We start from the raw sequence: 14859 nt of genomic DNA on the forward strand, positions 1-14859 counted from the left end.
TGTTGTTTACTGTGCTTATTGCTGACTGTTGTTTGTTACAAATAAATCGATGATGAAGCATTTAATGAAGTTGCGCGTGCAGGCCGTTGGTAAGGGTCAACTTGGTAAGCGGTTGCCTTAACTTATATTTGCATATATGTTTGTGTGTGTGTTAGTTTGTAAAGATCCTGCAAAAAATGCGATTAGTCTAGGATGAATCCGGGGTGAGTCGTAAAGGAGTATGCGACCAATACCTTGATCTCTTTATATGAGTTGAACTGTTCCCTTTTGTTTGAGCATGTTCTATGAAGAAACTAAGTGTACCCACTGATATCCGAAGGGAATCGATAGGGCCAATCCCCTTGTACCCACATGGTAACATAAGAAGACTAGTCTTTATACTCAGCTGAGCAGAGCTCACAGAGTATATTAACTTTGTTCCCATAACGTTAATCCGTAACGGCATAAACTAATAGATCTGGGTGAAAAGAGAAATTCATTTAGCCATGTCCGTCCATCCGTCTGTCCGTCCGCCTGTAAACACGATAACTTGAGTAAATTTTGAGGTATCTTGATGAAATTTGGTATGTAGGTTCCTGGACACTCATCTCAGATCGCTATTTAAAATGAACGAAATCGGACTACAACCACGCGCACTTTTTCGATATCGAAAATTTCGAAAAACCGAAAAAGTGCGATAATTCATTACCAAATACGGATAAAGCGATGAAACTTGGTGGGTGCGTTGAACTTATGACGCGAAATAGAAAATTAGAAAAATTTTGGACAATGGGCGTGGCACCGCCCACTTTTTAAAGAAGGTAATTTTAAAGTTTTGCCCGCTGTAGTTTGGCAGTCGTTGAAGATATCGTGATGAAATTTGGTAGGCACGTTACTCCTGTTACTATATGTGTGCTAAATAAAAATTAGCGAAATCGAATGACGAACACGCCCACTTTTAAAAAAAAATTTTTTTAGTTAAAATTTTAACAAAAAATTTAATATCGTTATAAAAGCAAATTATGTCAACATTCGACTCCAGTAATGATATGGTGCAACAAAATACAAAGATAAAAGAAAATTTCGATTTGGGCGTAACTCCGCCCTTTTTCATTTGATTCGTCTAGAATACTTTTAATGCCATAAGTCGAACAAAAATGTACCAATCCTTGTGAAATTTGGTAGGGACATAGATTCTATGACGATAACTGTTTTCTGTGAAAATGTGCGAAATCGGTTGAAGCCACGGCCAGTTTTTATACACAGTCGACCGTCTGCCCTTCCGCTCGGCCGTTAACACGATAACTTGAGCAAAAATCGATATCTTTACTAAACTCAGTTCACTTACTTATCTGGAGTCACTTTATCTTGGTATAAAATATGACCGAAATCCGACTATGGCCACGCCCACTTTTTCGATATCGAAAACTACGAAAAATTAAAAAAAATCTCATAATTCTGTACCAAATATGAAAAAAGAGATGAAACATGGTAATTAGATTGGTTTTTTGACGCAAAATATAACTTTAGAAAAAACTTTGTAAAATGGGTGTGACACCTACTATATTAAGTAGAAGGAAATGAAAAAGTTCTGCAGGGCGAAATCAAAAGCCCTTGGAATCTTGGCAGGAATACTGTTCGTGGTATTACATATATAAATAAATTAGCGGTACCCGACAGATGATGGTCTGGGTCACCCTGGTCCACATTTTGGTCGATATCTCGAAAACGCCTTCACATATACAACTAAGGGCTACTCCCATTTAAAACCCTCATTAATACTTTTAATTTGGTACCCGTATCGTACAAACACATTCTAGGGTCACCCCTGGTGCACGCTTATTGCGATATCTCGAAAAGGCGTCCACCTATAGAACTAAGGCCCACTACGTTTTAAATAATCATTAACACCTTTCATTTGATACACATGTCAAGGAATAAAAAATATTCTCCGAAAATGTTACCCCAACTCCGGCGTAGTAGTTGAGTCCTAGTGATTTAGGTTCGGTATAGAGCACCGCAATTTTCTTCCATATTTCGAATCAATCACCTGTAATCCTTTTTATTTTACTCATTTCGTTGCCGTTTTTTAATATTTCTTAAAATGAGCTACATAGATTACAAAGTGACTAATCCCAACTGTACCCTGACTAATCCCAACTGTACCCGAAAGGGACTAAAGGGGATCAATTATGCCCAAATGTAGACAAAAGGGATCAATCGGAGACCAATCCCTTTAGGGTTTATTGGCGCGGTTTTTGTAGGGGAACTAGCGCCACACATTTACATGTTTTGTTAATTTACATACACCGTTATATAGTATGTTCCACACAAAGTTCATAGTTTATTGCTGATATACTAAAAATTCCTTTTGTATTTCTAAGTTCTTTTTTCTCTGCTTTTTTGCAAAATTTCAATTTTTTTCCCACCAAATAGCACTTCCGCTCTTAGAATCCCCTTTCACATATATGTATACTTGTATACATAACTTTGTGATACTATTTTATATGTTACTTTTGTTTTTGTACCACTTTTTAGCCATAATGAATGCAATTTTCAAGTTTTCTGCTCTCATTATCGCCACATCAGGAAGCGAATATTCGCGTGCAGAACCAAACCACTTCAGCGAAACGTTTCTCATTTAAACCCTTTTGCGTAAAGTCTTCCTCTTGAATGCAGTTGTTTTTGCTTTTTGCAGTAACACTAAATAAGGAAGTATGCAAATACTGCAAGTGGTTCAGTTTTTTGAAATATTTTATCTTTGTACAGTGGAAAGAGAAAATAAAGCTCGGGGATAAAAGATTATTCCTAAAGACCTTCTTGTTTTGAACGAGATTAAAGGACTTGACAAGTAATCGATAAAGTGTCAAATAATATTAGATTTGCTAAGGAAAAGTTATAGATTTCTTATCGGTATGTAATCGAAAGTTAAAAATTTGTTACGATACGTTATGAGAAAGCTATTCATTATCAAAGAGCTATCGAACGTTACAGATTTGTTATCGAAGAAATATCGTTTTGTTGCCAAAAATAAATGGATATATTATCGAAAAATCATCAATGTGTTATCAAAATATTAGTTTAATAAATATGTTATCGTAAAGTCATATATTTGTTATCAGTTGGTTAGAAGGTTATCGATTTGTTATTGGAAATTTGTCGATTTCTAATCGCAGTGTAACCAATTTGTTATCGGCGTTTTATCTATTTTGGTTTTTTAAGAAACATATACCGACAAAACTGCAATATGCGATCGATGACACAGCACTCTGGACAGACTTTGCAACTACGTCCACACAGACTTTTTACCATCTCTGCCCCTCCGTCCACTCTGCGCCTATACCTGAACCGACTACGCTGACTCTATATCGTTCCCACACCCATATCCCCGCCTACTCTGCGCTAAGGATGTTGCACATAAATCGATCGAAACTGCAACGATACTGCGTTGAAACAGCTTCGATATCGCGCCGATATTGAGGCGATGTACCGCTAATGCCTCCAATGAGTTTGAATGGAAGTAAAGTGGCTTCACAGCTAATTCCACTAAAAAATTGGAAAGCATCTCTGAGTGCAACAATAGTAAAGTGCTTAGTAGGTCCACTAGTCAGACTGCAGACAAAATCAAGTGCAAAGTACTTGAAAACTTCATTGGCTGCGACCACCAATTTATCTTTTTCTGAGTAGGCCCACAAGGAGGCCTAGGAAGGACATACTCACAACGATATAACGCTTTCGCGAGCAGCATAACCCAATCATCCTTTTTTTTACAAAAATTGTAATCAATCTAGCCAATATGACAGCGAGTAACACCAGGTGCATAGAGTAGCGACCAGCAATGATAGTCCGGCAATGTAGCGCGTGCCAGTGTCTTAACCAATGCGCTGCAAGTGTCTCTAGTGATGCGGGGCAATAAAGGTTTACTATTGACGGTGCTTCTTCGGAGTTGTCCTTCGATGGAAGGTACTAACTTCGGCGCTATATACTTATCTCGAGGGGGAAGCCGCTTGCAATGAAGCTAGAGATACTGCCGTGTGACGTTGGTTCTCTCAGGCGTTTAAAATCTGAATAGTAACAAGTGCGCCTAAAAGCATCAACATGCTATTTTTATCGACATGAGAAATACTTGATTCAGCATTGCATAAGTTTAGGCATATATAGAGCTTTTTGGCGAGGAGTTAGACAGATGACTATTTCGACCCATATACTTACTTATGTATCTTTATGTTATGAAATAACTATTCTCAAGTAACATACCTTCTTTGGGTTTGTTTTCCCACTTTGCCGCCTTCGGAAAAACTCAGTTGAGTTTACACGATACAGCCTACAGTAGCTCTTAAGTGTGAAATGTTAGTGGCACAATATTTTTACATGAACTGTGCACTTCCGCATGCTGAAGGCGCAACAAGAACATGCAGATTTTTTTTGTAAATCACACTATATCTTTGCTAGAGTATCAACAGATAAAGCGCGAAAAACACGCACACAAAAACGCATCACATACTTTTAGGCGCACAAGAAAACTGAAACAAATTCACATTTGTTTTTGCGGCTTAAAAGCGATTGTTTTTACAGGCGTAGTCTATATATTTATGTTGTGAATAGTGCAAATAATATTACTTAACTAACTGTTTTTGTAATTGTTATTGTTTTTACTTATAAACTACAGTCTTGCCATACCAAAGTTTAAAATTTCGAAGCAAATGCTAAATTTGTGCAATAAAGGTAACAAAAAAACCATCAACACTTTAATTTAACTGTCGGGAATGCGAGAATGAAGAGGCATAATAAATAAAAAAAATGGTGAGTGTGATGTGAAAAAAATAAGATTCAAAATCAAGCAAAACAACTTTACACCAGCAACAGCAAAAACAACCATTAACGCCTCGCTATCCTTTGGCGCCGCGTTTGCTTAAACAAAGGCGAAATACTGATGTAATTTGTTGTTGATGAAAATAAATTTTGCCGCCATCAAGCGAGACGGACAGTAGGAAAAGCGAACTAAGGCAATAATAAACGACTCAACAGCAGCTGCAACAGAAACAAAAATTAAAGCAGCAACAAACAAATATGTAATGGGTTTAAAGCAAAGAACAAACTGGCAAATCTCGAAGATCATACCGTCCAGCCTTGCAACATTTGTTATTGTGCATACAATCGACAACATCACCGACAAAGTCACCCACAGCCCGACATTGCACCCATAAACATTCAAGTCCACAAAGTCACCTCACTCACTCCGTTTGCATGATTTTATTCCTTAATCCTGTGGCATGTTCATTATTTTTATCTATCACAATGAATGAATGAATGAATGGTTAAACGAATGAGAATGTGAAGGCGACTTGCATAATGTATTGCAATGCGTATCGTGGCATCGAAACAAAAAATTTAAGAAAAATAAATTCACTGCAATGCAAACAAAACTGACATCTAATGGGCATGCATATAATTTTTTGTGTAGCATGAATTCAGGCGCATATGTCAGTGTAATAAAAGTTAGTGATAAATGAGCGCCTAAAATTATGCTTCACAACGGAAGTATGTAAATAACGTTATTTGAAAATTGCTTAAGTCTAATTATTCTAAATTCTTAAATTTTTAAGAGCAATTGAATCACCAATGCGAGCATTCTTCAATATACTTAATTTAAGATGACTTTAAGAGCAGGAATTGCAAAACTGTATAGGTCAAAACTTTAAGCAAAAAGTTCATACTGGAGCCGTAATACCACTCACGCAAAAAGTACACTAACACTTTGTCTATTACAAAGACATTGAAAATGGATTCATCCTAATTTTTTTTAGGTGATGGCGTGTCTCCCGCCTGCCATAACAAGGAGCACGATGCATACTGAACGAGAATCTGGTCTTAATTTCTTCGGAGGTAAATTGCGACAAGTATTTTTATTATTCTGCCATGAAAAGCTTCTTAGTAAAAACGAAGCTGCTTTGCAGATGCCATTCGGAGGCGGTATAGAAAGAGCAGGTCCCGTCCCGCCAATTTATAGGAAAAACTATTAGAAGTGCGGCCTAAAATCTCTTCGGAGGTTATCGCGCTCTACATTTACTTATTTATTTATATTGTTATTATACTTTTTTTTTTTTTTAAAGTAATAACTATCCCATCTTTATTTTTTAAACGATGCTGGTAGTCCTACAGATTAATGTGTAAAGTCGCGCCTCTACTGTTGCTGCCTTTTATACTCTGTGGTTTCGTCGTTGCATCTTCTAGGCGCTTCCAGAATTTACTTAGTTACTGCTATAAAATTATAACTACAGATGCACCTGTTTAGCATCTCATATGCGCGTGTATTTGTCAGCGACACTTCCACAATTATAATTGCATACTTTTGGGAGCATCTCAGATAAGATATCTGCATGTGTTTGTGCGTCTCTTCTCCGCTGCGTGTAAGTACATATGTGTAGACATAATGATTGATCTATTGCTGTGCATACAAGTCACTGCTTAGCATCGCCTTAGAGATGATATTATCCCTTAGTGTTTCTAATGTTCGTCACAATATGAAAGACGTGGGAGGAAAAGAGCAAAACGTTTAAGTTTTCCTTTAACTTCATCAAACCTTAATTGTTCTTTGATCAATTCGAGGGGAGGTTTATGAAAAAGACACACATAGTAAAATGAAACTCTTGTCTACACAAATACACTTTGTATAACTATGATATGTTTTCCATTTCTCTTCTTGAACAATTCATTATTTTCAACAATTCCACACAATTTTTAACACTTCAAAGTTTAATATATACAATTTATCACCTTTTGTCACACATTTCAATGAATTCATGTATGTATATTAATGCATATGAAACTTTCTAAGTCACTGGAATAACAAACGAAATTACAAATGATTGAAGTCATAGGATTGATAAATGTAGCTTGAGCGATAAATCGTCACAAGTCTTATGCACTTACATATGGGCATGTGTATGTAAGTATATTTTAAATTGAGGTTGACAAATAAAATATGAAATGCACATTCAATCATTTAGGAAATCAAATCAAAATATGAATCATACAAGTTTTGAGAGAAAATTTAACGCAAGTAAATTTGCATGCCTATTTAAAATAAGAAGTAATAAATAAATATTTTTAACTGAGAATATTTCTTGATTTATTTTCTTTTTTGGCCGTCAGTATAAACAGTTATTTTATATTTTTGAGCTCAAGGCCGGATTAAATAAAACACTTTTAATTTTTTTAATTTGATTTGTTTTATTTTAATTATTTGTCAATATTTCGACTTCACTCTGAAGTCATCATCAGGACTGACTGCAAAAAACAATACGTAATTTTAATAATAAAATAAAAACATTCATTTATGCATCGACACCACTTACATCTTCAAATGCGCTTTCAAGACTAACATTTAACATAACAATTATAAAAAGAAACATCGATTAAAAATCTAAACAAACAGAGTAAACAAATGAAAACCCGTAATTGTAAACAAAACTATAAAACAACAAATTGTTATGCGGCAGTTACCCACCGACGTGTGCCGGACGTACGGACGTTTGTCGTACGAAACGCGTTTGACCGAACCCTCAAGCCCGTACGAATCATTGTGTGCGTTTGTGTACATGTACATAACATATTTGTGTGTGTATTGTTTACAGATAAGCACTGTTGCCATTGCCCATTTTGCATGCATGCTTATGGAAACATCAACTTTTTCCAATTTAATTTTTGATGTTGTAAAAGGCTGGAATTAATATTAAATAAATATAAATAGATTACATATTTATAATCTGCACCTTTACATAATTATTTCGAATTACTTTCACAATTTTTCAAACTTTAATTAGGTGTTTTTGCATAAAACTGCAAACGGTCAAAAATTAGCGCACAAAAGTTTACTAGGCAACTCTGTCTAGTGAGAGAGCGATCAGCTGACACGTTCTTACGGAAAAAATCAAAATTGTTTTGATTTCTACGTTCCGGGCTACGTACGTACGGGCGTTGCACGTCGGTGAGTTTTCGTTTACATTGCACACTCATAAGATAGGTCGTGTCAGCTGACACGTTTTTGGTACGTACGTTCGTGAGTAACTGCCGCATTAGACGGCGAATAGTACATCGATACATACATATATATTTGGCATTACAGTGTTGTTGTGAAACGAAGACGAAAACGTTTTATGTTTGTGCGGGTCTGTAAAAATGCATCGCATGCTTTTGTTGTTTTTTATAAGGTTGCGGTAGACGTGAGAACAATTCGCCATGTCCGTTTTGAAATTCATCCTCTTATTATTAGGGGTGTCCACTATATGAAGCATTTCTAATGTGAAGCGTTTGTTATAATTTTTCTCTACTTCTAAAATGGTTACATTGTCAAAGTCTGGATAATGTCCTGTTTCTTGGCAGTGGAATGTTAAAGCCGTTTTGTTGTCTGTTCCTTAATTTTATATTAGATCTATGTGCGGATATCCTTGTCTTCAATTTTGTTTTTGTAGTCCCCACATATACTTTCTCGCATACGTGGGACCCGTCGCCATTGCAAGGAATCTTGTAAACTACATCCGATTTTTCATGTGTTGAAATTTTATCTTTAAGGTTGCTAAAAACTTTCCGTAGGGTGTTGTCATATGTTAAAGCTAACCGCACGTTCTCTTTATCATACATGTTTGAATATTTTATTCTCTCCGATAATTTCGGGACATACGTTGCAGACTTGTAAATTTTGGCATCTCTAGTCTCTTTATTACCTACATCACTGGGTCGGGAATAATAATCACGAATTATTTTCGATGCTAACTTTATGGGAAAGTTGTTGTTTTCTAGAATCTTTTTGATAGTTTTTATGTTTTTATCGTGATAAATATTGTCGCTGATCGATAGAACTCGTCTGACGAAATTATTGGCCGTGTTCAAAATTGTTCTCTTTTCATGTTGTGAGTGAAAGTTTATAAGCCTCCCCGAGGCTGTTGGTTTTTGATACCAATCTATAGTTAAGAAATTGTTTCTTTTGATTACCAATGTATCTAAAAATGGTATTTCCCCGTCTTTTTCTATCTCAATTGTAAATTTGATGGATCTGTGATATCCATTCAGTATGTTAAGCAATTTGTTAGTATCTTCTGTTTTTACTATAGCGAATATATCATCCACGTACTTTGTAAGTAATCGTGGTTTGTTAACAGATTCAGTATCAAATCTGGTTAATAGTTCTTCCATTACGATATCCGCTATTACCGGTGACGCTGGTGATCCCATTGGCATCCCCGATCGTTGCTCGTATATTTTGCCTCTGTATTTAAAAAAACGATTTTCTTTGATACAAAACTTAACAACACTTAAGAAAAGCTCTTTCGTCATGGATGTGTACTCTTTTATCTGGTTCCACTTCTGTATTAAAATTTGTATTTTAATCTTAAAAAACAAAAAAGACAATTAATTGAAATAATAATTTAGGCCAATAGCTTTTCTTTTTCTTGATATAGAGAGAAGTTATAACCATACGATTTATCAAAGATTTTAAACTAACGATTTTTTGCTTGCAATAACGATTTTGCTATTCACTACCATCTTTGCCGAAGTAACAATTATATTTAATTTGAATGGAAAAATGTGGCAGCCTTAAAGTATTTTTCTACAATTTAGCGGCAATTTCTGATCATAGGTTAACGAATAGCGATTGGTTACTGAATAACGAAATTGTTATAGCTATTCATTTGTCGAGGTTAAGAAAGTTAGAGAGTGCCACTACAGGTTTTTATAATATTGACCGGCTTATTCAAAACTGCATAATAAATCATAATTTTTAAGACGAACAAGCAAAGGTTAATAAGTTTGTGTGTAACCGAACATTAGATATACAATTACCCAGCAGAAATCTTACGCTGTGGACACACTAGGTCAATATGGGACCAAATGTAAGGCTTGTATTTCGTTTTACGATCAGTGACTGAAAATCATTCCCACTTAAACAATAAATATGTCAAACTACAATTTCTAAAAATTCGAATTAGTGATGGATCTAACGAGTACTATTTATTGTTAGTTCACATATGTCATTAACCCCATCCACCATTTCAGAGCTATTGTGAAATGAAATGAGTTTCGATCATGTGACAAGGATAATCAGTTAACGAAGTTGTGGATAATTAAGACCGTTTTTAATGTAATGTTTATACCTTTCATGAGTAAGTATACCAAAATGATCAGGATGAAGAACTGAGTTAATTTAGCTATGTCCGTTTGTCCGCCTGTCCATCTGTCTGTTTGTTCGCAAACAGCTTCCTCAATTTTTGATATATCTTGATAAAATTTGGTAAGCGGGTACATTTAGGTGTCCAATTAGACATTTGTTGGCCGGATTGCACCACTATAGCATATATTCCCATACAACCGATTTTTCAGAACAGAGGATTTTTGCCATATAAAACCTCTTTTCTTCAGATTGAAGATTCAAACTTCACCATATGCTTTCTTTTATTTTGTACATATTGTTGTCTAAAAAATGGGTGAGCTCGGTCGTATATATAGTGCAGGGTATTAGTATTGAATTAATTTTATTAATTTAATTTAATTTAACTTTGTAAATTTATCACTCTGAATTTTTGTAATTTTAAATATGTATCCAAATATTATTTTTTAATGTAGAATTTTTTAACATCAAAAATTTTCATTGTTTGAAATTTGTTAAACAAAAAAAGATTATCGCATTAAAATAAATTATAACTGAAATACGTTTTTTAAAAAATAATTATCTTTGTTACTACATATAGCATATATCCCCCACAACCGATTGTTCAGATAAGAAATTTTTCGTGATTTCTGCCCCATTTTAAGAGCTAGAGGCTTCAAATTTCAACGAATGCTTACGTATATAGCATATATTGTTGTCTAAAAAGTGTATAGAGATCGGTGGTTTATTTAGTATATACCCCGTATCAACTGTCATTTCTGTCCCCTTTTTAATGGATAGAAGCTTCAAATTTCATCAAATACCACAAAAAACGAGAAACTTTGCATCCTCACACAAAGTACCTACCTAATTTATTTTTATCTTTTATTTATCTTAACAAACGCTTACGAATGTACATCTATTCACTATATAGTTCGCATCGTATACAGCCGATTATTTGGATATTACGAATGGGATGACATTATTTTTCAGCCCCATTCATGAAAGGTGTGAAGTGTTCGGCATAGCTGAAGACAGTCCTGTCCTTACTTGTTTTTTTTTTCATTTTTCTATAATCGAAAAGGTTTTTTTATTTTGGAATGGAAGATAGAAATATTTTTTAGACACCTGCCATAGCGATCGATGATCGACATCGATCCATTTCGAAGGTTGCTCTGCCTTCATCATCAATACGCTTTAGGCACATTGCGCAACCCATTTAGGTACACAGCGGTGCTTTGTTTGACTGATAAATTGCTACTACTATTCCGCTTTACCAACTATATTTTACCAGCGTTGCGCCTTCTGTTGCAAATCACTGGTAATGTTAGGTTTTTGTTTACTGTCAATTATTTTTTGACAGTAAACATTTACATTTTCATGTGTTCTTGGTTTATTAACAATTAAACCGTTTTTATTTATGACATACATCATATTTGGGAAGAAAAAAATAACGCCATTCAGCGTCAAAAGAAAGCGAACATTGCAGTGCAAATGTATAAGAGCCATAGAAGTTCGATCACTATTTGACCATGGACCATAGCCCCACAGGCACTCGTAGTGAGGGCTTATATTGGGGTAATTTTATAGACAATGAATTCCTGTGGCTATCGAAAGAGCCCTGCTGGATTTAGAAGTTGACGAGAATTTTGTAAAATTCATTTATAAACTTCTGTGGAGCATAGTTGTTTCAGTGGAGTAGGATGGACCACAATCGCTACTTAAGGTTTTGGTAGTAAACAAGCTTTCGCTGGACCTCGAAGCAAGAGGTTCCTACGCAGATCACCTGGAAATACTTTCCGGGGGTGTGTGTCTGCTTTCCTGCGCTAACTGAATATGAAGAGGCAAGTTCAGTGAATTGGCTGTCAGGACATGTGCTTTCTAACTTCGGCCACTTTAGCATTCTTACCAACTTCGACTTCGGATTCAAAATCATCGTGGTCCTTTTTAAGGAATGAAGTGAGGTACCCAACTGGGGCAATTGGCCAGTTAACTTAATCAGGGATATGTTTGAGTTAGAAGAGAAAGTTGATATTGGGCTAGTCTTTTTAAAGTAGAAGTTGCCACGATTAAGTATGCGGTGAATATGCGAGTTTCCTGTACTACAATGGTTAACGAAATTAACAGCGTATCCGATGGCCAGAAGATAATAATATAAGCTCGACTGTGGTGGTCTGTGTGCGCTTGATCTCACTTACGTTGCACCGAATTATTTAGAGTTTAGGAACTTCTCGATAACGGACGTGAATTAGGAACATTAAGGGAGATCAAGCCTGCTTGGTGTGTCCGTCTCAACCCAGCTTAGGTTTCTCCCACAGATTTCAATAGGAATACTGTCTAGGGTCGGAATGTCCGCATCCACTCCCATAAGATAACTTATTCAGCGAAGTGCTTGTGCTGTTTTCGTTGCTATATTCCTATCGACGTTAGGGTCAAACAGTTCATTATTACACCTTCATCGACGCACACCGTTTGCATCACGGGAAGGACCATAAATCTTTCAAAGAACTTTTCTCAAGAAATCAATTCCACCTTCTCTCAATACCATCCATGATTTCGAGCCATACATCTGAGCAAGTGTGATCAAGGTCTAATAGAATGTGGATTTAGTGCGTAGAGAGGGGCGTAGTAAATTTTCTAGTGGCAATTATTTTATAAAATTTCAATGTCGCACCCCCAGTGAATCCCACTTTCCTTTCTATTTAAAATTACCTTCTTTTCGCAGGACACTTTCCAAGCAATTACTGAACAATTTAAATTCTCATTTTACATAAATTAGGGCAATGAAAACGCAAAAATTGGGTTCTCCACCAAAAAAAAAAAAAAAAAAAAACAAAATAACAAATCAGATGTCAGTAACACAACAAACCCCCCAACAGCTATTGCCAAAGTATGCTCAATCCTTGCATTGTTCTTAGTGAGAACGGAGTTTATTAAGTCACTTCTCACGAAGCAACAATTAAAAGGAGGTAAAGACAATTTTAATAGTAGTAAAGACAAAGTATAAAATTCAGCTTGTTGTTGTTTTTGTAAGATTGTTAGAGCTATTGAGTTGGCATATCTTCAAAATACTTTAGCATCAACTAAACGACTCAACTAATAGCCGACTAAAGTAAGCGAATACCGGCAAAGACGAATTTGAATATGAAGTGGTGTGGTTGGAACTCGGTATTAGGGTGGAGTGAGGACTTCAATGCTTCACACTTACTGACAGTGGCATAAACTGAAAAGGATTTTAATTAAAATTCATCTTCACATTTAATCAAATCATGGTTTGCAGGCTTTTTCACTTCTAATTAAGTGCGAAAATCGTTAAGTGTAAAATCAAATCGGGCTATTAATTGAAGTTGTCGACGAAGTACGTTACCATGCGACGGTAGATTGTAGTAGGAAGAGTTTAACTGACAATGAAAAACATAAATTCGGGCAGAAGAAGAAGAGCAAAAGAGTAAGCTTATATGAAAAGCAATAAACACAACAACAACAGTTAAAGCAACAACAGTAAATGCGGCAACAAGAGCGTAGAGCCACTTAGAATAACTGAAATTCTTTAATAACAAATTTCACTTTTACGTGCATTCATACATATGTACGCCGTCATTAGACCGTTTCATAAAAGCAAAACTATTACTTCTCACCCAAAAATCTTAGTAAGATAATAAATAATTCATCATTACGATGGCTAAACATATACTCATGGTAATGCATGCCTGTCGTAAGAGGAGACTAAAATTCTATCCCATGCCTGAGCTTTGCACTGTGTAAAACCTCTACCAGTAAAAAACTAGGTAACTGGTTTGGATGAAATCAATTTTGTTTTTTCGATGACGGCAAACATTTTAGGGATTACGATTTGAGCGCATGGATCTAGAACATATGCTCTTGACGCGGATTATTACCTTCTCTTGTAAATTCACCTTTTGCGGCTAATACCTGTAGCGGGTTGTCAGTACGGCAAGAAATGTTCTGCTGCTCTGATGCGGTGGTTTCCAAATCGAAATCAATACTCGAGAATACTTTAATTCTTAACAACAAATAACTTTATTAATACAAATTAAGGTACTCAAAAATATTGGCAAGTATTAGCAAAAGCAATTATTCGATAGCGAGCGGTATATATAAGAAAAGTGAACTGTATGCCAGAATGTGAGAAAGAATTGTGTACAAAAGGAATAGAGATAACGCAAACGTCAATACATACAGGATGGCATGATTGTGCATTAACCCTTGTAATAATAAATAAATATGTCTTATGGTTGAAAATTCAAACTCAACAGCACTCTTGGGGGAGAAAATGCAGCCCAGTTCTTTAATCGGCGAGCTTAAACATGAAAAAATCTGACCCATAAGAACTCAGCCACTGAACTGAACCTGATGAGCACAGCCAGCCGTATCCCCGATGAGTCGGAAAATTCCTATGCCGATAAATGCCCGGTGCACCCCGTTTTGTAATGTGTCTCCACATGACAGCAGTCATCTTTTCAATTTCAATGTGGAACCAACATCTCCTCTTTGTCTTTGGTACAAGTCTATTGCAACTGCAAGCTTCCTCGGATTTTCCCTTGCAGATATTGATTACTATGAGTGATTATGGTGAGTAACCGGACCTAAGGTATGGGGTGAAGCACTGCTAAAAGAAGAAGAAGAAGAAGGGAAGCTCAATTGGAATCAACGGTCCTGATTTTGTGCTGGGAAATAGACTTCACCGCCAAATTCAAGCAATTTGTATCAAG

The sequence above is a fragment of the Eurosta solidaginis genome, chromosome 5, assembly GCF_040869045.1.
Source record: "Eurosta solidaginis isolate ZX-2024a chromosome 5, ASM4086904v1, whole genome shotgun sequence".
In the NCBI taxonomy this organism is placed as follows: Eukaryota; Metazoa; Arthropoda; class Insecta; order Diptera; family Tephritidae; genus Eurosta; species Eurosta solidaginis.